Source organism: Monodelphis domestica, chromosome 5 (genome assembly GCF_027887165.1).
Source record: "Monodelphis domestica isolate mMonDom1 chromosome 5, mMonDom1.pri, whole genome shotgun sequence".
NCBI classification, from domain to species: Eukaryota; Metazoa; Chordata; class Mammalia; order Didelphimorphia; family Didelphidae; genus Monodelphis; species Monodelphis domestica.
Genome location: NC_077231.1, coordinates 293,793,040 through 293,814,733, shown reverse-complemented (window position 1 = coordinate 293,814,733; position 21,694 = coordinate 293,793,040).

Genomic DNA, 21,694 nt, shown 5'->3' with positions numbered 1-21,694 from the left:
TCCAAATATTTTTTCCAACTCTGATGGAAATTTCTACACCTAGAGAAATCACAGGTTCAGAGTCCCCACAAATAGAATGTCATTTATTTTCTCATTGTCAGTAACTGCTTTAAAAAAATCAATTCAATACTTTAGTTCTAGAGTGAAAAATATTTTGGAAATCATCTGACCCAACAATCTCATTTAATGACTGAAAAAACTGAGGTGGAGAGAGAAGAATTGACTTATCCCAAGTCATGCTGTATATGGTATAGTTGGAACTCATATGTTTTCCAACTGATTTCTAGGCCAATGTGCTTTACAGCCTCTCTGTATATAAGTAATCTTTCTGACAATTAAGTTACTGCGAGTGGTTCAGGAGTGATTCTGAGAGATGAGCTGGAAGTGATTTCTTTTTATAAACAGTAAGAATGAATTAATTTAGCAGCAACAGCTGTGCAACAGACCCAAAAGGCCCAGAAAATCTCCAACTCAAAGATCCTACGATTCCACCAAAAACCATGCTGTTTAGAAACAATTTTGCTCATGAACTAAAGAGTTAGGGATTTCCTTTTTCCCTTGTTCTAATTAGCAGGGGAATTTACTTGGAAGCTGGAATCTTGGCTTCTTAACTATTATTACCCACCTGAAGTCATAGTTCCTGTTTATTGCACCATAAGCCTCCCTATTGCAACCAATTGTAAAGTCCCAAAGAGAAGATTCAACTTTTAAGTGAGGACAATGTAGCAGGAACAGATGTACCACTAAAAAAAAGCAATCATATTATCCTGAAAATGTCCTTAGCAATGAAGAAGAAGGGAAAGGAAATCCAAAGTGATCATCATATTTCAAAATATCTGTCTACTCTAGCAGTAGGACTGCATTTAAACAGGAAGACTTGCTCAAGTTCCCACATACCATTCCTAGCACTTTTAGAGTTGACACCTAATTCACTAAAGAAAGTGCAAAATCAGAGCAAGGCTTTCTGAAGCATTCTTGGCAGAACTTTCTTCCTGTCTCTTTTCCCAGGGTTTCGCAGTCATCACCTTTTGATGAGGTATTCACATTTATTCAAATCCCATGAAGCAGAGCACTTATTCTTTCTTCCACAAAGACTTTTTTGATATAAACTTGACTCTCTTTAAACATTCTTGTAATCTTTTGTTGTTAAGGACTTCCAAGTTATCAGGACTAAGGGGTTACATCACCCAGTTTCTAAGCAGTTCTTCATAACATAATTGTCCTTTTCTCTTTGTAAAGAAGCTCAGGCAATGGAGAGTAAAGGATGATCTTCAGGATGCCTGTGGATACTTGTGATTTACTTTTTTGGGTGATGTGTATTCTGAACTGCAGATATAATTGCAGACATGGGAAAATTAATTGGGACAAAGTAAATAATTCCACTTAATGAATTATACAATATATCTTATGATATTTTAACATGTTAAAAATTTCTAATATTTACTATGTCCTTCTTCTGCTGCAGTCACTTGTTTTGCATTATTTAACAGGAGGTTTAGCCTCAACTGAGCACTTAAAACTGCCATACAATGCCCTAATTGATTCATTATTCTGCCCCATTGTGGCTCTTTAAAACATTTTCATTCTTTGAAAATTTTCATGGTTCCTCTGTTCTCCACTTTTTCAGCTGAGAACTGTGTCTCATATTTTACTGAATTTTTTTAAAACCCCTTACCTTCTACCTTGGATCAATACTGTGTATTGGCTCCAAGGCAGAAGAGTGGTAAGGGGTAGGCAATGGGGTCAAGTGACTTGCCCAAGATCACACAGCTAGGAAGTGGCTGAGACCAGATTTAAACTATTTTACTGAAATTTTTAAAGCCACTCACCTCGAGGCCCCTCTTCTCCTCCTCATCTCACAACACCCACATGCCTCTTGTCATTATCTCCTCTTGGCCCCTATCTTATAAGAAGAGATTTGCAAAGGCAAATCCTTCTACAACTAATCACCTTCTATCCTATCTTCTCTAGCAGATTGCCCCCTTCCATTACCTTCATGCTCTCTTTTATATTCAGTTACTCCCTTTCTACTGGCTGTTTCTCTATTCCATTTACCCCACATCCACTCATTCTCAAAAAAAAAAAAAGTCCTTTACTTGATTCATCCAAATCTATTAGTCATCATCCAATATCTCTACTCCCTGTCATGAATAAATGCATAAAGAAGGTCATTTTTTTATAGGTCCTTCTATTTCATTTCCTTTTAGTCTAAACAATCTAGTCTGGCTTCCAATCAAAATTGCTCTATCCAAAGTTATCAATAATCTTAACTACAAAATCAAAATTACCTTTTCCCCCTTTTTTATACATCATTTAATTCTACCCTGCCATACAAAGGTAAAGTCAAGCAAAATCAATTCCCACATTAGCTATGTTCAAAAGTAAAAATATTTCAGACTACCTTCTCAATTCCATTACATCTGTCTAGAGGTAGCTATCATTTTTCATCATGAGATGTTGGAAACTGAATAGTTCTCATTTTTCTCAGAGTCCCTAAATCTTTCTAAGTTGTCTTATATTTTTATTGCTATTGTATGTATTGATCTAGTCTATTTCGCTTTGAATCAATTCATACATGTCTTCCCAGGTTTTTCTGAATACATTCCTTTCATTGTTTCTTATAAGAAAATAGTATTCTGTTACATTCGTGTACCAAAACTTTTATAGTCATTCCCACATAATGAACATCCCCATTGGTTTCCATTTTTTTGGTCATCATAAAAAAGACCTCCTATAAATATTCCTGTATACACAGATCCTTTCCTTCTTTATTTGACCTCCTTGGGGAGTAGACATAGTATAGCATTTCTCAGGCAAAAAGTATGTACAGTTTAAATTGGGGAGAGGGAGGAAGGCATAGTTCCAAAATGATTTCCAAAATGTGAATGGAATTAAAATTCTCATATTCTGGAGCCTCTGTTTCTCTTTTGACACTAGTGATCACCCTTTTCTTATTACACTCTTTCCTTATTACATGGTTTCTCTGACACTATTCTATCCTGGTTCTCCTGCTACCTATCTAACTGTTCCTTCCCATCCTCCTTAGCTAGATCTTCATTCAGGTAACACTCTGTAACCAGGGTTCTTTTCTTGGCCCTCATCTTCTATACTCGTTGGTATTCCTATCATCTCCAGGATTAAATTTAAATGTTTTTCTGTTTGGCACTCAAAGCCTTTTACAACCTGCCTCCCTCCTATCTTGCTAGCCTTCTAATACCTTACTCTTCTTCACATACTCTGTGATATAATAAAATAGACTTCCTTCCTATTCCTTACCATTCCTTTCCATCTATTCTCCATGCCTAGAATATAGTCTCCTCAAGTCAAATTCCTGTCTTCCCTCATTTCCTTCAAGTTCCAAATAAAATTTTATCTGCCAGGAAAAGCATTTCCTGACTTCACTTATTCAAATGTCTTCCCTGTATTGATTATCTCCAAATTATTCTGAATATATCTTATCTGTACATACTTATTTTTCTATACTATCTCCTTCATTAGATTCCGAGCACTTTGAAAATAAGAATTGTTATTTCTTTTTTCTTTTTATCACCAGTGATTAATACAGTGTCTGCCACATAGTAGAGGCTTAATAAATGCATTTTGGCTGATTTCACAAAATTTAGATATATCACTTAATTCTTCATCATGAAACCCCTTTAAATGAACACTTAATTTATCCAAGTATACCTTTATATAAACCTCCATGATTTTCAATAGAATTGAAATTATGCAAATTCCCAGGCATTTGTCTTGGACTTGTTTCTTGTTCTTTTGTGGCACATAGCATGGTGAAAACTCATGTTTAAATATCCTTTCATTATTTAGGAGTTTTTGAATTCCAGAGCAATTTTGATTCTCAGTATAATTATTTAATCAGATTTCTCCATTCCCTCAGTGAGGACAAGACTTCTAAACCCACTTGAAGTTAGCACTTCAAACATTTTTGAGAGGTATATGTATTATAGTCTGACAACATTATCCAGATATTACCAGCTCATGAGCATCCTTTGACATTGGTTTTGGTATATCATTGAATGAAAATGTCAGTTTCATGAGTAAAGACTACCTTTTTTTTGTTGTTGTTGTTTACAGGACATTAAGATTTATATTACCTTGTCCACGACAAGCATTTTTTTTTTTTCAAATCACTGGTTGGAAGCTTTTTAAAAATATTCTCACTGTTCTTCCAACAAGAATGAAAGATATTTCTTTTAAGTGCCAGGTCCCTCTGAAGGGCTCTGCTTATTTTCTCAAGATTAAGTAGGAAGTTTCCCAGAAATAATTTGTCACTTCTTAAGCGCATCTTTATTTTTGATGAAAATTTCCTTTGTGCTTTTGTGAGTCTTAACCTGTTTCATTGTAGACTTGACTGATCCTTAAGATGTTTGATCTTCTCCCACTAAATGCTGCTGCATTATCTCTGCTAGTCAATGAAGTGTGCTCTTTAAATGCTACAAATTTGCCCATTTTCTTAGACTAATGGGCATTCTTAAAAACAAGAGAATTAAAAATACAATAAAAGATCAAGGATATAAATATATGTATTCCATGAAGTCCAGCACTCAACTGAAAGAGAACTAGATAAACGTGGGAAAACCAGTTCACTCTAGTTTCATTTACTCATCTACTCACAGTCAGACAGTCAAAGCAAGCCTACTGTCAATAAAATCACAAGTTCATTACCATTACCATCACAAATTAAATTATTTCAAATTTATTACTTGTTTTAAGTAATTCAAGCGTGTATTTCATTCTCCTAATGATTGAATATAGAAAATAAGGAAAAATTTTGGTTTATTTGTTAGCTTTCCTTTTTTTTTTACTACCACAATCACTCCCAATGGCCTAGGTTAGTCATTCTCCATAAGGTTATTCAATTAAATAACAGCAGCATGAAACCAAGATGCAGTATAATAGAATAGCAGGTTGTTTAGAGTGATAGCTTTGGAGTCAGAAGACCTGAATTCAAATTCCAGCCTTTTTTCCTGTGTGACCATCATTTCTTTTTTCTTTCTTTTTTTGGATCTGTTTGTTCATCTGTATAATGAGAGGATTGTATTATGTATATGTATATATATATATTTATATTTATATATAATAGTAAAGAACTTTAGAAACCATCTAGTCCTGCCTTCTCATTTTAGCAATAAGTAAACTGAGGTCCAGGGATTTCAAGTGATTACTGAAATCATAGAGATCCCAGTTTTAAATCTATGATCCTATCTAGGCCACATAGAGAAAAAAAAATTACCTGTCAAATGTCGATATTTTCCTATATTATTTGGTTTTGTTCTAAATTACAACCGTGGCTTCTTTCAGAACCCCAAACATATCATAGTATACCAAAGTAATTTCACATAGTCCATGACTATACTGTTTGTATTATTCACATCAAGAAAATATGAGTCTTTAAGGGCATGGCCTGATTCTAATTTGTCCTTGAAATAAGGATCCTTTCCCAAATGCCAACCTCCCTCCCATAAGCAGATTGCATTATTAGAGATTCATTCCTTTGAAATTTGAGTCCTATATAGGAATATAAATACACACATAAAACTGTAATGAAATAAATATATGTGTATCTATTCCTGTATAGGACTCTGAAATATATGTATATGTCTATATATAATATATATCCTTCTCTGATCCCTCCTTCATATATCATAAAATCATAAATCCTAGATTCACAGGGGAAAAAAACTGCAAATGTCACATCATTCAACACCCTTGTTTTATAGATGAGGACACTGAGATCCAGAGAGATTAAATGATTTTCTTCTCAGTCATATAAGTAGTAAGTTTCAGAAGTAGGATTTAAACACATATCCTTTGACTCCAGACCTGGTCCTTCTATAATCCCTACTTCACTGCTTCTCTTTTTAAAGATCCCTTTTGCTGCTTTGAATTGATCTCCAAACCTTTAAATATGAGTATTCGCAAAGGTTCTTTTCTCTGTTTACTATGATTGGAAATCTCATTTATTTTCATAGGTATAAGAATAATTGCTACTTGTGTAATTTGCAAATCTACACTATTAGCCCTATTTAGTCCCCAAATTCTAGTTGCAGATCCTCCTATCCATTTCTTCTTTCTTTCCTTTACTTCCTTTTTTCTTCTTTTCCCTGCCGCTCATGCTTCCTTCCTTTCTTTTCCCCTTTCTTCTTGTCATTGTAAGTCAAACTTTTTAATTTCTTACTAAAAGACCATTACAATCCTACATCAACTCCTTTAATTGTTTTTTTGTTTTTTTTTCCAATCAGGTCTGACTCTTTATTGACCGTTAGGGGGTTTTCTTGGTAAAAAAAAAAAATGGAATGGTTTGACATTTCTTTTTCCAGCTCATTTTACAGATGAGAACACTGAGAACAATAGAATTAAGTGACTTGTCTATGGTCACACAGCTAGTTAGTATCTGAAGACACATTTGAATTCAGCTCTTCCTGACTCTTGGACTAGCACTCTATGCTTTGTACCACTTAGCTGCCCAGATACCAACTTTCTAGGTTTGTCTCCAAGTTGTCTTATACATAGATGGCCACTCTTAAGGTAATACAAATTAGAATCTAGCTCTAGATCCCAGTGTTATTGAGACGAAACATTACTGCGAACTAGAGGCTGTCAGTGTTCTAAGAGGAATTAAATGGAAATAATACTAGTTTTTAAAACTTTTGCTAAAATTAATGAGTCTCATATAGCCATATGCAGTCAGCCCTTAACACCTGAAATATCAAAAAGGAAAATCAAGCTGACCTATTTCTTCCCCATGCTCACCACTCAGTTTGCATGTTAACTTCATTCAATACTTTTTTCCCCTTTCTCTGAAATTAATTTTTCTGTCTTCCCTTGTAAGGAAATAGTCAAGGAAAAAAGGCCAAAGGTGATATTTGTCTTTGAATGGAACAGGAGGCATACTGAATACTAAAACCCAATAGAGACACAATGCTCATTAAGGAACTTTTTCAGCTAGAATAGTCTTCTTCCTACCATACTACAAAAATATCTTTTCCATACATACCTATCACTTGAAGTTCTCTCCACTGATCCTATCTATTGACCCCATTTGTCCAAATCCCACACATCTTTTCAGGACCCAAATGCAATTCAAGTTAGCCTTACAATCCCAGTGTGTGTATTTTATTTCCTTCTGAATTATATTACAGTTATTAAGTGTTATTACACTTAATATATTGTAATGTAATGTAATATAATGTAATATAATATTACAGCTTATTAAGTGTTAATCCATGAGAAAAACAGAGACTTTGAAGTTGGAGAACTTAAAATCATTTCCCTTTGCTATTTATTAAATCTGAAAGGATAAGTAAAATGCCCATGATTATACGATTAGGAAATGCCAGATTTGGAATTAGAACCCAAGTATTTTCTGATTCCAACTCTAATGCTTTCTCTACTACACCTTCTGCTTTTACTAGCCAGTGCTTTACAATGAAAAGAGCAATAAATTTGAATTCCACCTTTGACACTTCCTACCAATGTGAATTTGAGAGAAGTCATAACCTATTGTCTGTATTTTCCTCATCTATAAAATGAATGGGGTTGGAATTGATGGACTCTAATTTCTCTTCTGGTTTAAAATTTTTGATCTCATAATGTTGTGATCTATTGAAAGACAGGGTAGTCCTTGAAAGCAGAGAATGACTTCACCCTTAGGTGGGCTCTTTGATTGTTCATAGGATTTGAATAAGATGGAAGTTAACTACTTCATTCCTTCTGATGATAGTCAATAGCAACAAACCTTATTTACCATCTGTCCTGCTTTGATGCCCTTTATTTCCTGGGCACTATAATCTCAACCACATAAGTAACTTAATATTTCTGTACTTTGTCATCTGACCCACCTTTGGTGTACACCATTTACCCCACTCTTAACTATGGCTCCAAGAAACTTCAGAATGTGCATCAACCATACTCCAGTAAAACTGTCTTGGTATATTAGTTAAACCAGGTTGAGGTTAACAAATGGACCTCAAAACCATCAGTGAGTTAGTGGGTGCTCTGCTGCAAGTATGTGGAGACTTCCTTCCATGGAATACATGGATGAGAACAATTTGTTTACAATGGCCATGGAGCAAATGAAGAGTGCTCCATCAAAGATTCCAAGATCATTCACTGCATCCTGGGCCATCACTAGTCATCCTGTCTTTTGTCTTACCACTAAATTCCAATGATTCTGGAAGAGTGAGGCTGATGTCTTTGTGCAATTCTGCCTCATTTAAATTCAATTCACATGCAAATCAAGCTATCACCCCATGATGTCAATGGTCCTTTTTGAAAATGAAGGATGAACAAGAATGAAATCCTTAGAGCTTCTGAAACTTCCATTTGTCCCATAGATACACTTCTTCTAGGAGATGTCTCTCCCATTTAAAGTGTGAGCTACCTGAGAGTAGAGACTACCTTTTTATTTATTTGTATACTGAGAACTTAGCACAGTGTTTGTCACATAGTAAGAGCTTAAAAAATACTTATTGATTCAACCATTCAATGCCCAATGGCACTTATCATTCTTTTTAATTTAATAGGTGATGAATATATTCATTAGTTGCTTAATTTGATGATTTTTTTCATGTTTTATTGATGTGTTTTGTTTTTTGTCACTTTTATAGACTATCCCCACTCAGAGAGGAATCTCTGTAATAAAGCAAAACAATTAAGTAAAACTAACAATAATGACTTCGTTCTAAAGTGTTTACCCATCTATAGTACTCTCCCCACTTCTTTCTTTTTTTTTAATGAATTGATATCCATTTTCACTCTTTTTTTGGTAGGAAAATGAGATAAGAAAAACTAATTTGTAACACATACAACTAGTAGAGTGAAACAAATTTACTGGCAGCAGACAAAAACATATGACTCATTTTGTACCCTAAATCTATCACCCCTCTGTTAGGAGGTAGAGACCTACATTAGTCCTATGGAATCAATTGACTTTGACTAGAGTTTTTAGAGCTATCAAAGGTTGTTTGTCTTTACAATGCTCTTGTTATTGTACAACTTATTTTCCTACCATTGTTTATTTATTCATCAGTTTATAAACATATTCAAAATTGTTTATTTTTATTATAATAATGTATTGTACTGGTTCTTATCATCTTTATTGCATCAGTTCAGGCAAATCTTTTCATGTCTCTGAAATCATCAACTTCCTCATTTCTTACAATGTAGTAATAATTCATCATATGTATATGGCACAACTTATCCAGTTATTCCTCCATTGATGAGTATTCCTTTAATTTCCACTTTTTCTGTTGATACAAAAGAGCTGCTATAAATATTTTTCTACATATAGGACCTTTTCTTATTATTTTGGAACATTTTAAAAAGTATAGGCCTAGCTGTGATAAAGCTAATTCCAAGGGAATGAACAGTTTCATAACACTTCACTTATATTTCCAAGTATACTTTCTGGAACTGGTGTACAACCAGTGTATCAATATTCCTGTTTTCTCACTTCCTCTCCCACATTTATCATTTCCCATGTTTTTTTATCATGGCCAAACTCATGGGTATGAAATAGATTCTCAGGACTACTTTAATGTATATTTCTGTAATTAATAGTTATCTGAAGCATGTTTTTCATATCACCATAGACAACTTCAGGTTCTTCCCTTGAGAATTGTTTTTTGTTCTTAGTATTAGGTCACTTATCAATTGAAGAATGACTCTTAGGCTCACAAATTTGAATCAGTTCCTAATATATTTTGAAAAAGAGACCCCATCTGTGAAACTTGTTGCAAAGATTGTTTTCCTCAGGTGTTTCCCTTTAATCTTGGCTTTATCAGATTTATTTGTGCAGAAATTTGTGCAGAAATATAGAGAAGCAAGAAATGCTTGCTTCTCTATATTGTGTAATTAATCTATTTTACTGATCAATCTTTCTATTTTGTAATCTGCACCAATCCATTTTGGGAATTACTGTCTTAGAAAAATTAGAATTTAATTTTCTGCCTCTTCTTGCTGGATTTTATTGGCATTACATAAAAATATTCGAAAGTTGTGGAGATTCATTTTATATCCTGCAAATTTATTGAAGTGACTGATTTTTTCCCATATATTGTTAGCTAATTTCTCAGAATTTTTTACATTAGATCATCTGATTAATTAAAACTTAGAGCTGGATCTTTAAAATTTCTGTAAAGTCAGCCATCAGGCAATATATATAAAATCATTTCCCTAACTTACAAGCTCCAGAGTATACTGGCAATTTCAGCATATTGAGCTTTTGACACACAAAAGACTGAAAGACTGAATTATTATTCATTATCTTGTTCTTATCTTATTTCAATGAAGTTCAGAAAGAAACTGTCCTGGGGACTGGTCACTATTATGTTCTTTATATTAAATGTTCTGCAAGCTATTACTCCAGAGACTAAAATGGCAGCTTCTTAAAGATATGTCTGTCATCTATAGGTTCAATGAAAGTATCTTCCAGTCACTAAGAGAGATATGTTGACAGAAATTATATATATTTTATGCAGTTCCCATATTGTTTGGATTTCTTCCCAAAGGTCTCTATATATTTTGAAGCTTTTCCATTATAAGCATTCAGTATAGCAATATCTATTAAAGATATTGTTCTTAACTTTTCTGGATCATTGTTATATCTGGGCAAATGGGAGCACCAGATTTGTCTATAATGATACCCAGTTTTTTTATTTTTATTTCCAAATTTATTAATTTCCAAATAAATTTCAAAGTGTTTTGTGGTAGAGGGATTTGGCTATCAGATTATGAAAGTCAGTCATATTTTAATGCATAATTCTGGCTACTATCTTGAGTTCTGGAAGATATTTGGTAGCTGTTAATGTTTTGTAATTTGAAGTGATTGATATATTGCAGTTTCATTTCTTTATATAATCTGTATTACTCAATAAATTGGGGGTTTTTAAGGATAATATTGTTGTAATTGTTTATAGCAATGACATAGTCTTGAATCACTCTCATGAAACCCTCCATTTCTCTAAACAAGTCTTTATGACTTACACTTTTGATTGATAGAGTCAACTGAGCATTAATTCATCCTCTTCCATCTCATGGCCAAGGGTGATAATGATGTTGACAAAGTATAATAGCTGGCATGTATAAGATTTAGGCTTATAAAATTCTTTATATACACTATCTCCTGTGATACTCATGATAATCTTGTGAGGAAGGTAATCCAGTTGTACTTAAACTCATTTTCAGATGAAGACTTGCAAAGAGAAGGATCACAACCCAACACCCAGAACTTCAGCCTGTTTCTATACATACTGTTAGGAGGAAAAATGCTTATTAAAAGTCAGTGAGAAGCAAATTAAAGCTGGTATTCTCTCCTCTTAAAATGTATTCTGCTGCTAATTAGCATTCCCACCATTCATGCAAGATAGGCATGTCAACTTCAGGAAAGAAGTCCTTTCTAAATATGGGGATCAAACTTAATAAAGAGAGTCTGTCAACAACTAGAGCCCAACAAAGTCAGGAGAAAAGATCTGCATTGATTTCAAAAGAGCAAATGAGTCTAAACCAAGTCAAGAGCTTTTATGCAAGTTTGTGATGGAATTAGTAAATACCAGGCTGGGAATGAAGGAGTCTATGGTTAATGACATTTAAATTAAAGAAAATCTTTTGATATGAGACTCATGACATTTGTACTTGCAAAACTCTTGCAAACAGCTTTGGATTACTTCAGTTTTGCTTTATCTAAACATATCAGCCATAGGACCAACATTTCTAGTTGATAGTAAAGAAAGTAATCTTGAATAGCAGTAGGTTTAATGAAGGAATACAGGATTATCTTTAATAATATTAGATGATGAGATTATAGATTATCAAAGAACCCTAAGGTTTCCTTTCTGGATGGAACAAGCAGTTGTCTTGGAACAAGTCTGTTGGAATGAGTGATGGATATATAGTGTTAACTTAACTAGAATTAAAGGACCTTGATTTGAATCCCAGTCCAGCCATTTGCTACCTGTGACATTGAGCAAATCTGAATTTCAGTTTCTTCATCTCCAAAATAATGTGATAATATTAAATGATTCTGAGGATCTTTCCAGATCTAATCTAAATCCTATGATGTAGTCTAATTCCATTTTTTATAGATGGGGAAATGAAGGTCCAGAAAGTAGAAGAGACATGTAGTAGTAATAGTCTCTCGGTAACCGAGGATGATGATTGTCTTTGTGTGTTTTCATCTATGATAGATGAGTATGCACAAAGACACTTGTGCGTGAAGGAGATTTAAGTGGAAAAGTCGATGCACAGAGACAGTCCCACTCTCTGGGCGTTGGAAGCCTGGGTCCAGTGGCACAAAAAATCGTTACACCTGGAGACTTCCTCAGCTGCATTGGATGGCCGTGTTGTCCTTTGTGCTCCAACACGCCCTAAGCACTCCACAGTGCTTTGCTGCGTTGCCCTCTCAGCCGTTGAACCTTCTTGTTGGTTTCTTCCACCTGTTCCACCAAAGCAGTCTTCACATGCTGGGTGAGCAAAGCCTTGATTCACCAGGGGTCGACGACCTGATGGCTACCCTCACAAGGTTTAGCCAGCTTTTCGAAGCCGTTGCCTGGGGTGTGGCCGCTGCTGCATGCTAGCAGCTACTGGGAACCACAAGTGAGAGCTGGGCAACTAGTGTCACAAACCTAGGAACTGGTAAAGCTAAGAGACAGCATGTGTAATAGAAAGGACCCTGGGACACTGGATGACAATACTGTGGAAGATGTAACACAGAGAACCTCAAGATCTAAGATGTTAAAAGATCATATGACCAACACAGAGCATGTCTAAGTCTTATGTTAATGGAAAAAAATGATTGGAAATGTATATAATTGGAAATATATATAAATATGGATATTTATATATATTTATCTCTGAAGACTCTGGCAAGGAAGACCTGGGAAAGTAGCAATTGAAAAGTGAATTTACAGACCAAAACAAAACAAAACAAAGCTCTATCCACCACCAAAGAAAGAACTGATAAAGTCTGAATGCAAATTGAAGCATGGCTTTTTTTCACTTCATTTGCTTCATGAGTTTTTTTTTTCCTAGTATGAGATACATGTTTTCTTTCACAACATGTTGAACCTAGAAATAGGTTGCATGCGTATAACCTATACCACTTTACCTACTGTCTTAGGGAGGGGAGAGGAGAGGAAGGAAGGGAAAGAGCATGGATTACAAAATATCAGGAAATTATTAAAAAAATTGTATCTACATGTAATCTGAAAAATAGATTAAAAAGTGAATTTACAGTGTTGTTTGTGAAGCATAACATATTAAGTAAATTACTGTTAAATCGTTGTTCAGTAATTTAAGTCATGTCCAACTTGGTGACCCCATTTGGAATTTTCTTAGCAGAGATACTGCAATATTTTGCCATTCCTTCTCTAGCTCACTTTACATGTGAGGAAATTGAGGCAAAAAAGATTAAGGAACTTGCCCAGACTTGTACCACTAATGTTTGTGGCTGAATTTGAATTCAGGTCTTCCTGACTCCAGGCCCAGAGCTCTTTCTACTGTACTACCTAGCTATCCCTTACTGTATATAATCTCAAAATAGTTTGATGGTTAATATTTACTTCCAATGGTAGAATCAGTGATTTGTTGGTATTTAAGCTTCTTGAAATGGTCAATTTCAAATGGTAATATCAACCTACTTCATTTTCCTCTTCTCTCAAACTAGTCCAAGTAGATCATCTACTCATTTTCTTTCCTCCCTATATTCTCAAGGTCATTGCCAATCCCACTTTGCCTTTTTGTTATTAACTATAACAAAGAGAAAGACCAAGATAAGTGTAAATAAATTCTCCATATTACATGTTGGCTATGATTTTTTAAAATAATTTAACTAATGGATACATAAACATAGGACCTATAATAATATAGTAAATAGAGCTTTTTTCTCTAATGTAAGCAACATTTATCTTGTTTCATAACATAATGTACAGGGAAATATGTATTACATAATAATATATTATGTAACCTATATATTTTCTGCCTTCTTGGGGTAGGTAGTGTAGTGTGAGGGAGATGGAAAAAAATAATGAGTCAGAGATTTTTGAAAATTGCTTATATGATAAATTTTCTCTTAAATAAACTTATTTATTACAATTTGTAACAAATCACATATATTATATTGTTATGTTACATATGACATTAGTAATATTTTTAATAGAAACAAATATCTATACTTAAAAAAAAAGTCTGGACTAGATAGTCTACAACATCCCTTATACCTCTAGATCAGTGATCCAATGCCTTACCCTAGACATTATGACCCTTTATTCTCGCATCTTGCTCAGAAACTTAGAATGATAGGCTTAAAATTAAACAAATACCACTTTTCACCATGAAAATATTTCTCCTTCCTTTCCTATCCCTCATCATAGAGATGGATGTTGAAGTTCATTGACCAAAACATTTGATCTGGTGGCCTCACCAGAGAGAGAGAGAAAGAGAAAGGACAAAGAATGACAAGAAATCATGCTCCAATATAAGGACCTCCTCTTTGCTTTGAGTAATTTTTGGCAAAGAGTCTTACCTTTTAATGCCTCAGTTTCTTCATATGTAAAATAAAGAGGTTGGACTAGAGAATCTGTCAGGTACCTTCTAGCTCTTAACCTGTGATTCAAGGATACTATGAGCATTATGTTCTTTATGGAAAGTCCTGGAAGAGTTGAGTTATGAAGGAAGTTGTTTGATTCACTCTATTTTAATGATGATTCATAGTCATATGTGGATAGTAGAAAAAAGAAATTAAAATGCATAAATGTTAATGGGAGGAAGGGATCACTTTCTGTTCTATGAACAGAAGAAAGAGAAATAAGATCACTGGAGAGAAAAAAGTAAATTTAGCCTTATCAAAAATGGAACCCTGAAAATTACTAAATCACTTTGGTGACTTGGCTGGGAGTGGATTAGGGATAGGGGATAGGGGATAGGGGAGGTACGAAAAAGGAACAGACTTCACCCAAACCATAGTGCACCATCCTTAGGATATTATAAAAGGGGAGTAGATAGCCTATTGCAAAATATATCTTAGTGAACAACACTGAATTGGCAGAGAGCAGAAGACCTCTAAGGTCATCTTCATTATTATTCATTAGTTCTTAAACCTACTTTAGCTATCTAAAAAGGTCCCAAGGTTCACAAAAACATTTTTTCTATGATCTCAAATGCCATTACCAACTTCTTACCCCAAATACACACACACACACACACAAATACACACACATACATACACAGGCAAATATTAAAACATTCCATTCTACAGTTAAATTATTTAAATTGTTTATGGGATAACCTTATAGGAACCTAATTTTATAGTTTAATCACATGGTAGCTGGGAAGCCTTTCCTACTCCAGTGTTACTAGATCATCATCTAGCATTTAATACCCTCCATAATATGGCTTCACCCTATCTGAAGCGTTGCGATATAATAAGCAATAGCTAGTGTATATATATATATATATATATATATATATATATATATATATATATATATATATATATATATATATATATATTAGTAGTCTCTCGGTAACCGAGGATGACAATTGTCTTTGTGCATTTTCATCTATGATATATGAGTGTGCACAAAGACACTTGTGCGTGAAGGAGATTTAAGTGGAAAAGTCGATGCACAGACACAGTCCCACTCTCTCGGTGTTGGAAGCCTGGGTCCAGTGGCACAAAAGGTCGTTACACCTGGAGACTTCTACAGCTGCAGTGGATGGCCATGTCGTCTTTTGTGCTCCAACACACCCTAAGCACTTCACAGTGCTTTGCTGCGTCGCCCTTTCAGCTGTTGAACCTTCTTGTTGGTTTCTTCCACCTGTTCCGCCGAAGCAGTCTTCACATGCTAGGTGAGCAAAGCCCTGGTTCACCAGGGGTCGACAACCCAATGGCTACTCTCACAGGGTTTAGCCGTCCTGTCGAAGCCATTGCCCAGGGTGTGGCCGCTGCCGCATGCTAGCAGCTACAAAGTGAGAGCTGGGTATCAGGTGGAGGTCAGAGGCTGGAGAGCTGCCCTAGAAGGGCATGACAAGCCCTCCATACCAGAGATACTCTCCTCCCTGAGCACCCCATACTTGTATATATATATATATATATATATATATTCTATCTCATTTAATCCTCATGATAACTTGGTTAGGTGGATACAATTATTAATCCTATTTTAGAGATGAATAAACTGAGTTTGAGATGTTAAAGGACTTCCCCAGGGTCACAAGGTAGTTTCATAGGAAGGATTTAAACTCAGGTATTCCTTACTCAAATCTAGTTGTACCATGACAAAATTCAGTTATGACATGACATAGAGAGACCTGGTTTGTATTCCTACTGTGAGGGCCATGCTATGGAACTTCCTAAGAGTTATTTTGGGGGGGGGCAGTTAGGTGGCTAAATGGGAAGAGAATCAATCAGACCTGGAGATGGGAGGTCCTAGGTTCAAATTTGTCCTTAGATACTTCCTAGCTGTGTGAACCTGGGCAAGCCACTTAACCCCTAGTGCTTAGCCCTTACTATTCTTCTGTCTAAGAACCAATGCACAGTACTGATTCTAAGATGGAAGGTGAGGGTTTAATTAAAAAAAAAGATGTTCTTGATTTTAGTCTAACATCTGAGAACTTTGGGGCTGTACTTCTCTCCAAATATCAGGGTTTGCACTCTAAAATGATAGTGTGTATTTATTAGATATGGACCCAATGGCTCAGATTGAGTAAGAACTTGTTACCCAGTGAACATTTAAAAGGAAACAAGCTCCTTCTTGAGATGGGATTATAAGAAGGAAAAATTATCCTATCCCCTCCACCACTCTCCTTGTATCCATGAGAACATGGCGAATAAAACACAATTTCATTCCAGACAAGCTAGAACAGGAAATTGGGCTGCCTTTTTTGTGTGTTCATTCTTTCCTGATCATCATTGAATGATAACCAAACCCAAGATGGTCACATCCAAATTTGGAAGGGAGCCTATGAATTCTAGAAGTCCTGAGTCACTCTGAGGAGAAGATAAGTGTTAGCAAGGGGAGAAAGACGTGGCAACTAGTCCAGTCCTTTTGGAGAGGAACACTGTCCTCTACCAAGAACAAAAGTCTCTACCTGAACCTAGACATTATTCCAGTAGACGTGTAGTTGGTTAGACAGTGAAGAGTTAAGGGGAAATGTAAAATGGCTGATTAGTAACTGTCCAAACTCCTTTATGTTCTCCTAATATTTAAAAATCAGCTTCACAGCAAATTGTAAAAGAAGACATGTCAATGTTTGTGAGTTTGGGGTCAAATGTACATCTGTATTAATTCATCAGTTTGAAGCTCATTTGGTTTTAGTCAAAGTGTATTTTGTGTTTAGTTTCCTTTTGTATGTTAGAATAAATTATTTGATACATATTGATTTATATTGTATACTAAATACTGTTCTATTCACTTTGGGAAAACCTAGAAGTGAATACTCCAAAGCTACAAATAAATTGTGCCCAGGGCAAGTGGGTGGAAGCCTATTACCTGTCATTAGAGGCCAAGATCCACTAGGAATTAAAATTACATATGTATCTATGTATCTATCTGTCTGTCTATCTGTCAACCAATCCATCTATCTGTCCATCCATCCATTCATCTATCTATCTATCTATCTATCTATCTATCTATCTATCTATCTATCTATCTATCCATCTTTCTGTCTGTCTGTATGCCTCTCTCTCTATTTATCCATCTATCTATACATATGTATATATTTATTCATCTATCCATCTATCTGTCTGTATCAGTCATCTATCTCTGTCTGTCTATGTACATCTTTCTGTACATTTGTCTATCTCTCTATCTATATTTTAATTTTAAAGACCTCATGTTAAGAACTTCTGCCTATATAATGCAACCACATAAAATTTTTCTTTTCCTCAAATGTATCCTCTTTTGCCTCTGGGTCTTTGTTCAGAATATTCCATCTGTCTGCAACAACCTCACCTTCCATCTCTGCTTGTCAAAATCCTCCCTGTTTTCAAGCTCAAATCCTACCTCCCATGATTCTTCAAATTAAAATTATCTCTCCTTCCTCTGAAATCTCACCACAGGCCATGTGTACTTTTCTTATGGCGTTTTCACACTCTGCCTTGAATTATAATTATGAGTGATGGTGCTTATCTCTCTCTCTCTGAATTGTCAGCTCCTGTAGGAAGTTTTCATTTTTGTGTCCCCCACAGGGCCCACAACATCTTATACTCTGCTACTCAAAAAATGTGCATTGAGTCAATGGCCCTGATATTTCTCCATTCTGTTTTCAAAAATTCTGTTGAGGATGCTGATAATCCCTTCAAATTCCAGATTCATTTCTGCACATTCCAGCTGACCCTTTTCCCTCCTACTAGTTCATACAAGCTGAAATGATAAGGTAACTCCATCAGTAGGATTGTTTATAATGATTTCAGTAACATCTTTCAATATCATTAAGCTGAAATATTCTGCTCTTGGCAGAATGGTAATAGAGAAACTGTTTATATATAAAGCCCATTTTTGTACCAAGAACAAGGAATTTTAGTAGGGGCTCACAATTAAGTCTAAGTCAGTCAGACTCAGGTTCCCTTTGACTTTCCCTTCATACTGTGGTCTACTCTTGCGTATAGCTAATTGGATTTTGCTATCTTTATTACAAAGGAAACTGTGATATATTAGGATATGAAATGGAGGATTTTGACAAGCAGAGATGGAAGATGAGGTTGTTGCAGGCAGATGGAATATCCTGAACAAAGGCCGAGAGGAAGAAAAGAATTTGATACATTTGAGGAGAAGAAAATTATTATGTGATCCTTTTATATAGGATATTAGCATTAACACAGTTCCTTTGAAAATACTTTAGAGTCTTTTAATGAGATTTATTATCTTTTTAAAATTTTTATTTAATTAATTAATTGAGTATTTTTCCATGGTTACATGATTAATGTTCTTTCCCTCCTCTCCTCTCTTCTCCCTCCCAGAGCCAACAAGAAATCCAACTGAATTTTACATGTATCATTGCTCAAAGCTTATTCACATATTATTCATATTTGCAATAGAAGGATCTTTTAATGCCAAAACTCCAATCATATCCACGTCAAACCACATGATTGATCCTATGTTTTTCTTCTGAGTTTCTGCTGCCATAGTTTGTTCTCTGGATGTGGATAGTGTTCTTTCTCATAAGTCCCTCAGAATTGTCCTGGATCACTGCACTGCTGCTAGTAGAGAAGTCTATTACATTTGATTGTGCCACAATGTATCAGTCTCTATGAATAATGTTTTCCTGGTTCTGCTCCTTTCACTCTGCATCAATTCCTGGAGGTCTTTCCAGTTCAAATGGAATTCCTCCCGTTCATTATTCTTGTTGACAATCCCTTACACCCTTCTATTGTATTGGTCTTCTCCCCGCTCCCTCCATGGTCTTCTTTATGAAATATATATTCATCCCTTTTTATCTCTTTTCCCATTTCTATTAGTATTATTCTCTGTATTTGGTCATCAAAATTTCTGCTTAAGACAGGGCTTTTCTTTATGAATTCTTGGAAGTCTTCTATTTTATTAAATCACCATACCTGTCCCTGTAAGAATATAGTCGATTTTGCTAGGTAGTTGATTCTTGGTTGTAGACCCAGTTCCCTTGCTTTCCAGAATATCATATTCCATGCCTTAAGGGTCTTCAGTGTGGATGCAGCCAGGCCTTGTATAATCTGGTAGCTTCATGATATCTGAATGGTTTCTTTTTAGTAGTTTGGTCTGGAAGTTCTTGAACTTGGCTATAACATTCCTCAGTATTGTCAATTGGGGATTTAATGCAAGAGGTGATCTGTGAATTCTTTTAGTCTCTACTTTACCCTCTTGTTCAAGAATGTCAGGGCAATTTTCTTGGATAATTTCCTGTAGAATGATGTACAGGCTTTTTCTTTTGTCACAATTTTCTGGTAGTCTTAAATTGTCTCTTTTGGATCTGTTTTCTAGGTCAGTTGTTTTGTCAATGAGGTGTGTCATAGTTTCCTTGATTTTTTTCATTCTTTTGAATTTGTTTTATAGACTTTTGCTGACTTGTGAAATAATATACTTGTAATTGTTGGATTCTAATTTTTAAAGACTTAATTTTGTTCCTGGTTTTTTATCATCCTTTCCCTTTTGGACTGTTTTTGTTTATTTGTTTGTTTTGTATGTCATCTTTTACTTTTTTTTGCCTTGTTTTCAAGCTGATCAATTCTGGCTTTCAAGAAACTATTTTCTTGTTTTAGTTCATGTACCTCTTTTTCCAGATGACCTATTTTGCTTTTTAAGTTCTTTCCCCAACTTTCTTCAACCTCTCTAAATTGTTTATTGAATTATTTTGAGTTCTTCCAAAGCCTAGGCCCAATTTGCTGGAGTTCCTGAGTTTTTGCTTGGTGTTCCTTGGTCCTCCTCTGTTCCATTTTTGTTCTTTGTCTATTACCTGAATAGAAGCTATCAACTGTATTTTTTTTCTTTTTCTGTTATTTACTCATATTTTTCCTTCTTTCTCCCTCCTTATTGACTGTATTCTTGCTCCTCTGTTTATTTACTGGATCTGTGGAATGGGCTATTCTGTCCTGAAGGGGCTTCTTCTCTGCTCTGCTGATTAACTGGATTGGGCTGATGTATGTGACCTGTTGTATTAATGATCCCTAAGGCCAGATCTTCCCCAGTTGCCAGCAGAAGCTGAAACTGAAGGTGAAGGTGTAGAGGTTGAAGGTAGTTACCCTCATCTTTCTCTCTTCCTTTCTGCAAGCCACCTCCCTGCCAACTTCCTGGTCAAAGCCCTGAGTTTCCCATGGTGGTACCAAGATATTCTGTGGAGGTTGCAATCTTTACCCTGGGATCCCAGTAAATCAAATTGTTACTATGGGTCTCAGCACAGTAGGTGGGGAAGGGGTGTTAGAGATTGAGCTTCCCTGCCCTCTGAAGGCTTCTTATCCCCACTATTAATAGACAAGATTAAGCCAGGAATAATTGATCTGTAGAGCTTCCCTGCGGCCAGAGGCAGATGCCCAAGATGGATATTATTGCCTAAAGGCTGTGACCAGGCTGCCTTCCTCTCTGCCCCTCTCTTCCAGCTACCCCCAAGTCCACTATGGTTAGAGCCTTGAGCCTTGTGTAGCTGTGGTAGCAAGGTACTCCTTCTGGACTGGAGCCTTAGCCCCAAGACCCCAGTTTAAGGGGGAGAGAGGTTAATATTTAAAGGGTTGGACTTGATTATTTAGGAGTGTGGTGGCCAGGAATTTAATTAATTCCAAAGAGATTTTAGTTACAAAATGTAGAAAGAATGAAGCAAGAAATCAGAGAGAGGATAAAGCAAGACATCTAGCCTGGGCATTAAATAACTTACTCCCAGTTCCTCTGGGCAGGGAGAATTAGTTTCAGCCGACTTTGGCAAAGTTGAGGACCCAGGAAATCTCTTCAGAAAATCCAGCAATTAAGAGTCAGCTTTTCACTCACCAAGTGTCAGTCCAGTCAGCAGATTCTTCTGTACCTCTTCACCAACTTCAACTTGAAAGCATGAAGAATTGTCCTCCAGCAAAAGTAGAAGTTCAAGTTGAATTCTATTCCAAGAATTTCCAACTCTGTGTAGCACTCTCTCTTTTAAAGTCATTTTCTCTTATGTTACTTCCCCTAATTCCATGTCTACCAATCACAGCTAACACTGTGCTCTAGGATTGCCCAGA